The sequence below is a fragment of the Macaca nemestrina genome, chromosome 4, assembly GCF_043159975.1.
Source record: "Macaca nemestrina isolate mMacNem1 chromosome 4, mMacNem.hap1, whole genome shotgun sequence".
Taxonomy (NCBI): Eukaryota; Metazoa; Chordata; class Mammalia; order Primates; family Cercopithecidae; genus Macaca; species Macaca nemestrina.
This window is the reverse complement of record NC_092128.1, coordinates 76,732,286-76,744,383: the sequence shown is the minus strand read 5'-3', so window position 1 is coordinate 76,744,383 and position 12,098 is coordinate 76,732,286. Positions and strand designations below refer to the sequence as shown.

Genomic DNA, 12,098 nt, shown 5'->3' with positions numbered 1-12,098 from the left:
TCTCAGACCCACCAGCCCAAGGAACATCGCACCAATTTCAAATCGTGTAAGCAGTCTTTTCACTCTCTTCTCCAGCCTCTCTCGCTACCTGTCAATCTCCCTGTCCTTCCAATTCCTGTTCTTTTTCCTCTCTAGTAGAGACAAAGGAGACACAGTTTATCTGTGGACCCAAAACTCTGGCGCCGGTCACGAACTCTGGAAGACAGTCTTCCCTCGGTGTTTAATCACTGCGGGGATGCCTGCCTGATTATTCACCCACATTCCACCAGTGCCTGATCACCACAGGGTGCCTGCCTTGGTCATTCACCCACATTCCCTTGGTGGCAAGTCAATTGTGGGGACACCTGCTTTGGATGCTCCCCACCCCCTTCTCCGTGTCTCTACCCTTTTCTTTAAACTTGCTTCCTTTACTATGAGCAACCTTCCACCCTCCATTCCTCCTTCTTCTCCCTTAGCCTGTGTTCTCAACTTAAAACCTCAACTCTCACCTGACCTAAAATCTAAGCATCTGATTTTCTTCTGCAACACTGCTTGGCCCCAATACAAACTCCACAATGGTTCTAAATGGCCAGAAAATGGAACTTTTGATTTCTCCATCTGAAAGAAATCGGACACATTCCTCAGCCCCGGGCTCAACACAAAGCACATTCCTCAGCCCCGGGCTCAACACAAACAGGCCCAGTACAAACACATCCCACCATATATCTCTCAATTTCCTGAGCCCAGTATAAACACCACCTGGAAAAGTCCCCGATAAGGACACAGCCGTTTGTGGTTTTACTGAAAGCACGGGAACCAATAGAAAACTGCTAAATGTATAACTTAAAATGTAAACCAATTGTAATGCTGTAACCAAAAGAATTCCTTTGTTCCTCTGTAACCTTACTATCCTATTTACCTTGGGCTATAAAAAGCAAGCACTCGCATTGTTCGGGGCCCTCTTGTATGCTGTGGAAGGGAGGGACCAAGTTCGAACTTGCAGTAAAAGATCCTTGCCGCTTGGCTTTGACTCTGGACTCTGGTGGTCTTCTTTGGGGAACAAATGGTCTGGGCATAACACATCCTAAGAGACCTAGATAATTTTTGCTGAAAATGGGCAAATAGTCTGAGGTGACTTATGTCCAGGCATTTTTCACACTTCATTCCCTCCCTAGTATCTGTTCCCAAGGTGACTCATCCCACATCCTCCTCCTTTCCCTCCTGCCTGTCCCTTCGGTCCCAACCCCAAGTGTCGCTGAGTCTTGTGAGTCTTCCTTTTCTACTGACCCATCTGACCTCTCACCTCTTCCCCAGACTGCTCCTCCTCAGGTTGCTCCCCGCCAGGCTGTATCAGGCTCCAACTCTTCAGCCTCTGCTCCCTCACCCTGTAACCCTTCTATTACCTCCCCTCCCCACACCTAGTCTGGTTTACAGTTTCGTTCTGCGACTAGCTCTCCCCCACCTGCCCAACAATTTCCTCTTACAGAGAGGTGGCTGCAGCTGAAGGCACAGTCAGGGTACATATGCCTTTTTCTCTAACAGACCTTTCCCAAATCAGCCAGCGTTGGGCTCTTTCTCATCAGACCCCACTAAATATATACAGGAATTCCGATATCTAACTCTGTCCTACAATTTTACCTGGAATGACTTAAAGGTCATGCTAACTTCTATCCTCTTCCCAGATGAACAGGAAAGAGTTTCTTCTCTAGCCCAATCTCACACTGATAACCGCCGGCTTCATAAGCTAGACCTCCAGGAAAGCATTAGAGCAGTTCCCCGAGAAGATCCCCAATGGAACTATCAGGCAGATTCCACAGGTATAGCTAGGCGAGATTACATGGTTTCCTGCCTAGTTGAAGGGCTTAAAAAGGCAGCTTACAAAGCTTAAACTACCCAAGGTAAAGATGAAAACCCAGCCCAGTTCATGGCCCGCTTAGCAGCAACCCTTAAGACATTTTACCGCCCTAGACCCAGAGGGGCCAGAAGGCCGCCTTATTCGTAATATGCATTTTATCAGCCAGTCAGCTCCTGATATTATAAAAAAAGCTTCAAAAATTGGAATCCGGCCCTCAAACCCCAAAACAGGAATTAGTCAACCTCGCCTTCAAGGTGTACAATAATATAGAGGAGGTAGGCAGACACCATTGCATTTCTGAGTTACAGCTACTTGCCTCTGCTGTAAGACAACCCACAACCATGTCTCCCCTCTACTGTAAGACAACCCACAACCATGTCTACAGCATACAAGAACTTCAGAACATCCAAGCCACAGCTCCCAGGGGCTCCTTCAAAATATCGTCATGGACCTTGCTTCAAATGCCACAAGCCTGGCCACTGGGCCTCAGAATGCCTGCAGCCCGGGATTCCTCCTAAGCCGTGCCTCATCTGTGCGGGACCCTACTGGAGGTCAGACTATCCAACTCACATTGCCACTGCTCCTAAAGCCCCTGGATCCCCAACCCAACATTCCTTGGCCAACTCCTTCCCAGATCTCCTCGGCTTAGCAGCTGAAGACTGACGCTGCCCGATTGCCTTGGAAGCCCCCTGGACCATCACGGACACCGAGATTCGGGTCACTCTTACGGTAGAAGGTAAGTCTGTCCCCTGTTCAATCGATGTGGGGGCTACCCACTCCACATGACCTTCTTTTCAAGGGCCTGTTTCCCTTGCCCCCATAACTGTTGTGGGTATTGATAGCCAAGCTTCAAAACCCGTTAAAACTACCCCACTCAGGTGCCAACGAGGACAATATTCTTTTATGCACTCTTTTTTAGTTATCCCCTCCTGCCCAATTCCCTTATTAGGCTGAGACATTTTAACCAAATTATCTGCTTCCCTGATTATTCCTGGGCTACAGCCACATCTCATTGCCACCCTTCTTCCCAACCCAAAGCCTCCTTTGCATCTTCCTCTCGTATCCCCCCACCTTAACCCACAAGTATGGGACACCTCCACTCCCTCCCTGGCAACCAATCACATGCCCATTACTATCCCATTAAAACCTAATCACCCTTACCCTGCTCAACACCAGTACCCCATCCCACAACAGGCTTTAAGGGGATTAAAGCCTGTTATCACTCACCTGCTACAGCATGAGCTTCTAAAACCTATAAATTCTTGTTGCAATTCTCCCATTTTACCTGTTCAAAAACTGGACAAGGCTTACAGGTTAGTTCAGGATCTGCGTCTTATCAACCAAATTGTTTTGCCTATCCACCCTGTGGTGCCCAACCCGTACACTCTTTTGTCCTCAATACCTTCCTCCACAACTCACTATTCTATTCTTGATCTTAAAGATGCTTTTTTTCACTATTCCCCTACACCCCTCATCCCAGTCTCTCTTTGCTTTTACCTGGACTGACCCTGATACCCATGAGTCCCAGCAGCTTACCTGGGCTGTACTGCTGCAAGGTTTCAGGGACAGCCCTCATTACTTCAGCCAAGCTCTTTCTCATGATTTACTTTCTTTCCACCCCTCTGCTTCTCACCTTATTCAATATATTGATGACCTTCTACTTTGTAGCCCCTCCTTTGAATCTTCTCAACAAGACACCCTCCTGCTGCTTCAACATTTATTCTCCAATGGATATTGGTTATCCCCCTCCAAAGCTCAAATTTCTTCTCCATCCGTTACCTACCTCAGCATAATTCTTCATAAAAACACACGTGCTCTCCCTGCCAATCGTGTCCGACTGATCTCTCAAACCCCAACCCCTTCTACAAAACAACTCCTTTCCTTCCTAGGCATGGTTGGATACTTTTGCCTTTGGATACTTGGTTTTGCCACCCTAACAAAACCATTATATAAACTCACAAAAGGAAATCTAGCTGACCCTATAGATCCTAAATCCTTTCCCCACTCCTCTTTCTGTTCCTTGAAGACAGCTTTAGCGACTGCTCCCACACTAGCTCTCCCTAAGTCATCCCAACCCTTTTCATTACACACAGCCTAAGTGCAGGGTCATGCAGTAGGAATTCTTACACAAAGACCGGGACCGTGCCCTGTAGCCTTTTTGTCCAAACAACTTGACCTTACTGTTTTAGGTTGGCCATCATGTCTCCATGTGGCGGCTGCCACCGCCCTGATACTTTTAGAGGCCTTCAAAATCACAAACTATGCTCAACTCACTCTCTACAGTTCTCAAAACTTCCGAAATCTATTTTCTTCCTCACACCTGACACAAATGCTTTCTGCTCCCCAGCTCCTTCAGCTGTACTCACTCTTTATTGAGTCTCCCACAGTTACCATTGTTCCTGGCCCAGACTTCAATCCGTCCTCCCACATTATTCCTGATACCACACCTGACCCCCATGACTGTATCTCTCTGATACACCTGGCATTCACTCCATTTCCCCATATTTCCTTCTTTCCTGTTCCTCACCCTGATCACACCTGGTTTATTGATGGCAGTTCCACCAGGCCTAATCGCCATACACCAGCAAAGGCAGGCTGTGCTATAGTATCTTCCGCATCTATCATTGAGGCTACCGCTCTGCCCCCCACCCAACTACCTTTCAGCAAGCCAAACTCATTGCCTTAACTCAAGCCCTCACTCTTGCAAAGGAATTACACGTCAATATTTATGCTGACTCTAAATATGCCTTCCATATCCTGTACCAGCATGCTGTTACACGGGCTGAAAGAGCTTTCCTCACTACGCAAGGTCCTCCATCACTAATGCTTCTTTAATAAAAACTCTTCTCAAGGCTGCTTTACTTCCAAAGGAAGCTGGATCATACACTGCAAGGGTCACCAAAAGGCATCAGATCCCATCGCTCAGGGCAACGCTTATGCTGCATGCTAGCATTCCAACTTCTGTCCCTCGTGGCCAGTTTTTCTCCTTATCATTGGTCACTCCCAGCTACTCTCCCACTGAAACTTCCACCTATCAATCTCTTCCCACACAAGGCAAATGGTTCTTGGACAAGGAAAATATCTCCTTTCAGCCTCACAGGCCAATTCTATTCTATCCTCATTTCATAACCTCTCATTTCCTTTCCATCGTGGAAATCTATCCTCAAGGAAATCACTTCTCAGTGTTCCATTTGCTATTCTACTACTCCTCAGGGATTGTTCAGGCCCCCTCCCTTCCCTACACATCAAGCTCGGGAATTTGCCCCTGCCCAGGACTGGCAAATTGACTTTACTCAGATGCCCTGAGTCAGGAAACTAAAATACCTCTTGGTAGACACTTTCATTGGATGGGTAGAGGCCTTTCCCACAGGGTCTGAGAAGGCCACTGTGGTCGTTTCTTCTGTCAGATATAATTCCTTGGTTTGGCCTTCCCAACTCTATATAGTCTGATAACGGACCGGCCTTTATTAGTCAAATCACCCAAGCAGCTTCTCAGGCTCTTGGCATTCAGTGAAACCTTCATACCGCTTACCATCCTGAATCTTCAGGGAAGGTAGAACGGACTAATGGTCTTTTAAAGACACACCTCACCAAGCTCAGCCTCCAACTTAAAAAGGACTGGACAGTATTTTTACCTCTTGCCCTTCTCAGAATTAGAGCCTGTCCTCAAGATGCTACAGGTTACAGTCCATTTGAACTTTTATATGGATGTACTTTCTTACTTAGCCCCAGCCTCATCCCAGACACCAGCCCTCTAGGTGACTATCTTCCAGTCCTCCAGCAGGCTAGACAGGAAATTTGCCAGGCTGCTAATCTTCTCTTGCCCACTCCAGATGCCCAGCCATATGAAGACACCCTGGCTAGACGATCAGTTCTTGTTAAGAATCTGACCCCTCGGCCGGGAGCGGTGGCTCACGCCTATAATCCCAGCACTTTGGGAGGCTGAGGCGGGCAGATCACATGGTCAGGAGATCGAGATCATCCTGGCTGACACAGTGAAACCCCGTCTCTACTAAAAATAAAAAAATAATTAGCCGGGCGTGGTGGCGGGCGCCTCTAGTCCCAGCTACTCGGGAGACTGAGGCAGGAGAATGGCGCGAAACCAGGAGGCAGAGCTTGCAGTGAGCCGAGATTGTGCCACTGCACTCCAGGCTGGGCGACAGAGCGAGACTCCATCTCAAAAAAAAAAAAAAAAAGAATCTGACCCCTTAAACTCTACAACCTAGATGGAATGGACCCTACTTAATCATCTATAGTACCCCAACCGCCATCCGCCTGCAAGACCCTCCCCACTGACTTCGCTGTTCCAGAAAAAAGCTGTGTCCATCAAACAGCCAGCCTGATATTTCCTCTTCCTCCTGGAAGTCTCAAGTACTCTCCCCTACTTCCCTTAAACTCACTCGCATTTCTGAAGAACAATAATAACCCTTACGAGCCTAATATATATCTTTTCATTCTATTAGGTCTATCCATCCTTGCCCTACTCGTTGCAACAGGGCTTTATGCAGTCACCCCCACTACTTGGACTGCGCCCCAAAAACTTGTCATCTCTACCATATTCTGTCTAGTCATACTCCTATTCACCATTCTCAACTACTCATAAATGACCTGCTCTTGTTTACACTGCCGGTTTACATTGTTTCTCCAAGTCATCACAGCTGATGTCTCCTGGCTATCCCCTAACTGCCACTCTTGACTCCCTCTTGGAGTGGACAGATGATCTTTGCTGACAGGGCACCCTCCAATACTTCCACCCTGATGAAGTTCTATTGTTTACTTTTATACTCACTCTTAATCTCATTCCCATTCTTATGCCACTCTCTACCGCTCCCTAGTTACCTCCAGCATACTGTCAATCTCACCCATTCTCTCCTCACTGCCTCCAATCCTTCTCTAGCAAAGAACTGTTGGCTATGCGTTTCCCTTTCTTCCTGCTCGTACACAGCTATCCCCACTCTACAGGCCAACTGGGCTACCTCTCCCATCTCCCTGCACCTCAGAACCTCCTTTAATAGCCCTCATCTTTACCCACCTGAGGAACCTCTGTTACCCTCTAGACAAATTTGGTGAGAACTCCCCAGACATTTCACACCAACAAGCTGCCACACTTCTCCGCATCTATTTATGGCACCTTTCTCCTTATGTCAATTCCACCCCACCCCCCAAATTTGGACCCCTAACCACACAAACAGCTATCCCTGTTGCTGCTCCTTTATGCATCCCCCGACAACAGCCTACTGGAATCTCACACAAGGTAAACCTTTAGGCAACCTTCCACTGTCCAAATGTTCCTTTACTCTTTATCTCCAGAACCCAGCCACACACATGACCAAACGGATGAGAACATTCCAACTTCGCGTTACTGATAAGCCCTCTATCATTACTGACAAACTAAAAAACACTGGCAGTCACTATTGTTTAGGAAGATACCTACCCTGCATCTCACTCCATCCTTGGCTACCCTCCTCCTGCTCATCTGAATCTCCTCCTAGCCCCTCCTCTTGCTTGCTTATACCCAGCCCCATGAATAGCAGTGCAAGGTTACTTGTAGACACTACGCGCTTTCTCATACACCATGAAAGACGAATCCCTCTCACTATGCACTTGCACCATCAATCCCCATCACAACCTCTAATGGCTGCTGCCCTTGCTGGATCTCTAGGATTTTGGGTGTAGGATTCCTCTTTCAGTACACCCTCTCACCTTTTCACTTTACATTTCCAGTTCTGCCTGATACAAGGTCTCTTCTTTTTACGTGTCTCTTCCACCTACATGTGCCTACCTGCCAACTGGATGGGCACATGTACTCTAGTCTTCCTTACCCCCCAAATCCAGTTTGCAGATGGGAATGAACTGCCTGTCCCCCTCATGACACCAACATGACAAAAAAAAGAGTCATCCCACCAATCCCTTTACTTGTGGGTCTAGGACTTTCTGCCTCCACTATTGCACTTGGAACTGGAATAGCAGGCATCTCAACCTCTGTCACAACATTCCGCAGCCTAATGACTTCTCTGCTAGCATTACAGACATATCACAAACTTTATCTGTTCTCCAAGTCCAGGTTGACTCTTTAGCTGCAGTTGTCCTCCAGAACCACTGAGACCTCAATTTACTCACTGCTGAAAAAGGAGGACTCTGTAACAATTTTTAAATGAAGAGTGTTGTTTTTACCTAAATTAATCTGGCCTGGTATATGACAACATAAAAAAACTCAAGGATAGAACCCAAAAACTCGCCATCCAAGCAAAAAATAACGTTGAACACCCTTGGACACTCTCTAATTGGATGTCCTGGGTACTCCTAATTCTTAGTCCTTTAATCCCTATTTTTCTCCCTCTTTTATTCAGACCTTGTGTCTTTCACTTAGTTTCTCAATTCATATAAAACCATATCCAGGCCATCACCAATAATTCTATATGACAAATGCTCCTTCTAACAACCCCACAATATCACCCGTTACCCCGAAATCTTTCTTCAGTTGAATCTCTCCCATTGTAGGTTACCACACTGCCCCTAATCCCACTCGAAGCAGCCCTGAGAAACACTGCCCATTATCTCTCCATATCACCCCCAAAATTTTTTGCTGCTCTAACACTTCACCACTATTTTGTTTTGCCTTTCTTTTTCGTGTTTTTTTTTTTTTTTAACAAGAGTCTCGCTGTGTCACCCGGGCTGGAGTGCAGTGGCGCGATTTCAGCTCACTGCAAGCTCCGCCTCCCAGGTTCACGCCATTCTCCTGCCTCAGCCTCCCGAGTAGCTGGGACTACAGGCACCCGCCACCACGCCTGGCTAATTTTTTTGTATTTTTAGTAGAGATGGGGGTTTCATCGTGTTAGCCAGGATGGTCTTGATCTCCTGACCTTGTGATCTGCCTGCCTCAGCCTCCCAAAGTGCTGGGATTACAGGCGTGAGACACCGCGCCCAACTTGCTTTTCTTATTAAGAAGACAGGAATGTCAGGCCTCTGAGCCCAAGCTAAACCATCATATCCCCTGTGACCTGCAATATCCAGATGGCCTGAAGCAACTGAAGATTCACAAAAGAAGTGAAAATAGACTTAATTGATGACAATCCACCATTGTGATTTGTTTCTGCCCCACCGTAACTGATCAATGTACTTTGTAATCTCCCCCACTCTTAAGAAGGTTCTTTGTAATTCTCCCCACCCTTGAGAATATACTTTGTGAGATCCACCCTCTGCCCACAAAACATTGCTCCTAACTCCACCGCCTATCCCAAAACCTGTAAGAACTAATGGTAATCCCACTACCCTTTGCTGACTCTCTTTTCAGACTCAGCCTGCCTGCACCCAGGTGAAATAAACAGCCATGCTGCTCACACAAAGCCTTTTTGGTGGTCTCTTCACACAGACACACGTGACAATTAGGAAAATGAGAATTAAAACACAATGAGATATCACTATACACCTTAACTAAAACAGCCAACATCCAAAACACTGAAACCACCAAAACGCTGGCAAGGATATGCTATAGAAACTCTCATTCACTGCTGGTGGAAATGTAAAATGGTACAGCCACTTTGGAAGACACTTTACAATTTCTTACAAAACTAAACATTACTCTTACCATATGATCCAGCAATTGCATTCCTTGGTATTTATCCAAAGAAGTTGAAAAATTATGTATACTCAAAAACCTGCAAACAGATGTTTACTGAAGCTTCATTCATAATTGACAAACTTGGAAGCAACCAGGATATCCTCCAGTAGGTAGATGGACAAACTGTAGTACATCCAGACAATGAAATATTAATCAGAGCTAAAAAGAAATGATCAAGCCATGAAAAGACTTGTAGGAAACTTAAATGCATATTACCAAATAAAAGCAGCCAAGAAGCCAATTTGAAAAGGCTACATTCTGTATGATTCCAACATGTAACATGCCAGAAAAGGCAAAACTAGGGCAAGAGTACACAGATCAGTGGAGAAACCACCTTTGCAAAAATTATAAGAAAGAAAATTATGACAGTGAAAGAGACATGACCTAACCAACTCCATCTTGCCTTTAACCCCCAAACTGCCCTTGTTCGTTCCTGGGTGTAGTAGGTCTAGCTAACTTTGGGAGGAATTTACACTTTAACTTTGAAACAAAGACAGTAACAGTCCCTCCCCAAAACAAACATCCTCCTTGCTTGGAGACTAGACCACCTTTGTAAAAGTAACAAATTTGCCACAAAATTAGCAATAATGGCTCAGGGCCAGAAGCAGTGGTTCATGCCTGTAATCCCAGCACTTTGGGAGGCCATTGTGGTCAGATCGCTTGAGGTCACGAGTTCAAGACTGCCCAACATGGCAAAACTCTGTCTCTACTAAACCAAAATGCCTACAAAAATTTGCTGGGCATTGTGGCACACATCTGTAGTCCCAGCTACTCAGGAGGCTGAGGCACGAGGATTGCTTGAACCTGGGAGACAGGGGTTGCAGTGACCTGATACTGTGCCATTGCATCGCAGCCTGGGTGACAGAGCAAGACTTCATCTCAAAATAAATAAATAAATAAATAAACAAACAAATAAAATAATGGCTCAGAGGTCACGCAGAGGCCATAAACTTCCTAACCTCCTCAATTGCTCCAATGGATAATATTACTACTGTAAAATGTAAGACTGATGTTTGACATATTTTTCAGACCCTGCATTCTAACAGATCCACTGGCCAGACCCATAAACTGGGACATCTGGTCTTGTGACCTCCCACCCAGGAACTGACTCCATGCAAGAGGACAGATTCAACTCCCTATGATTTCATCCCTAACTTAACCAATCAGCATTCCCCATTCCCTAGTCCATGCCTGAAAACTATCTTTTAAAACTCCTAGCTTCCAAATTTTCAGTGAGGCTGATATAATAGTAAAACTCCAGTCTCCCATTTAATTGGCTCTATGTGTATTAAACAGTTTCTCCATAAAAAATTCCCCTGTCTTGATAAATTGGCTTCCTCTGGCAGAAGGCAAGTAGAAACCATTGGGGGTTACAGTTGTGGGTTATCAGAGATTGGTGAGGGGGATGAACCAGCAGGGCAGAGAGAATTTTTAGGGCAGTGAAAATATACTGTATACTACCATAAAGATGGATACATGTCATTACACATTTGTCTAAACTCATAGAAAGTAAGAAAACAAGAGTAAACCCTACATGTAAACGATGAACTCTGGGTGATCTTAATGTGTCAATGTAGTGTGAGGGCTCAGAAAATGATACCCCAAAGTAAGGCTCTTTGGTATCCTGACTGGGGAACAGCAGGGAACCAGCGGATGCAAGCTGGTTTTCTCTGAGGACCCCTAATCTGCTTAAAGATGGATGTGGAAAGACCGTACCACAGGAAAGAGAGACTAAAGGTTAACAACCTCACCCAGAGAAGCTTTACCCATTCTTTGGAGGGCTGCTCCCCAAGATATTTTAATCTACAAAACAAGACCACCTTTGTTCACTAGATTTCTTCCTCTCATCCTCCCAAAGCTGTCTGTCCTAACCTCCACTCCCTGGAAGTCCCAAGCCCCTCTTTCTTTCTGCAGCTACGGATACTATAAAAATTCCAGTCATCTGGCCTGAGTCTTTTATTTTGTGAGACTCTTGTGTATATGCACATAATAAATCTGTATGCCTTTCTCCTATTAATCTGTCTGCTTTCAGTTTATCACAGATTCAACTACAGAAACTTCAGAGGGTGCAGTAAAAGTTTCCGTCACCCCTACAGTTTGTTCATCTATTGTAACAAATGTACTACTCCAGTGGGGGATGCTAATAATGGGAGAGGCTATGCATATGTTGGGGCAGAAGGTGTATGGAAAATCTCTGTGCTTTCCTCTTAATTTTGCCATGAACTAATCTTAAAATATTCAGTCTTAAACAAACAACAGACAGCCAGGCTCGGTGGTGCATGCCTGTAGTTCCAGCTACTGAATATTGTAACCCCACTATTCAGACTACTGCTCAGAAAAAAAGATTCCTAGGCTGGGTGTGGTGGCTCACGCCTGTAATCCCACCACTTTGGGAGGCCACAGTGGGCAGATCACGAGGTCAGGATATCGAGACCATCCTGGCTAACACGGTGAAATCCCGTCTCTACTAAAAATACAAAAAATTAGCCAGGTGTGGTGGCGGGCGCCTGTAGTCCCAGTTACTCGGGAGGCTGAGGCAGGAGAATGGTGTGAACCCAGGAGGCAGAGCTTACAGTGAGCCGAGATCGCGCCATTGCACTCCAGCCTAGGGGACAGAGCGAGACTCCTTCTCGGAAAAAAAAA

The 12,098-nt window shown here is 45.9% G+C and overlaps 1 protein-coding gene across 1 annotated transcript in view; it reads right to left on the bottom strand.

Annotated features, from left to right (window-relative positions):
• Nucleotides 1-12,098, bottom strand: part of LOC105475557 (succinate dehydrogenase complex assembly factor 3) — a 74,792-nt gene that overhangs the window by 31,611 nt on the left and 31,083 nt on the right. The gene's annotated exons all lie outside the window — the stretch shown is intronic.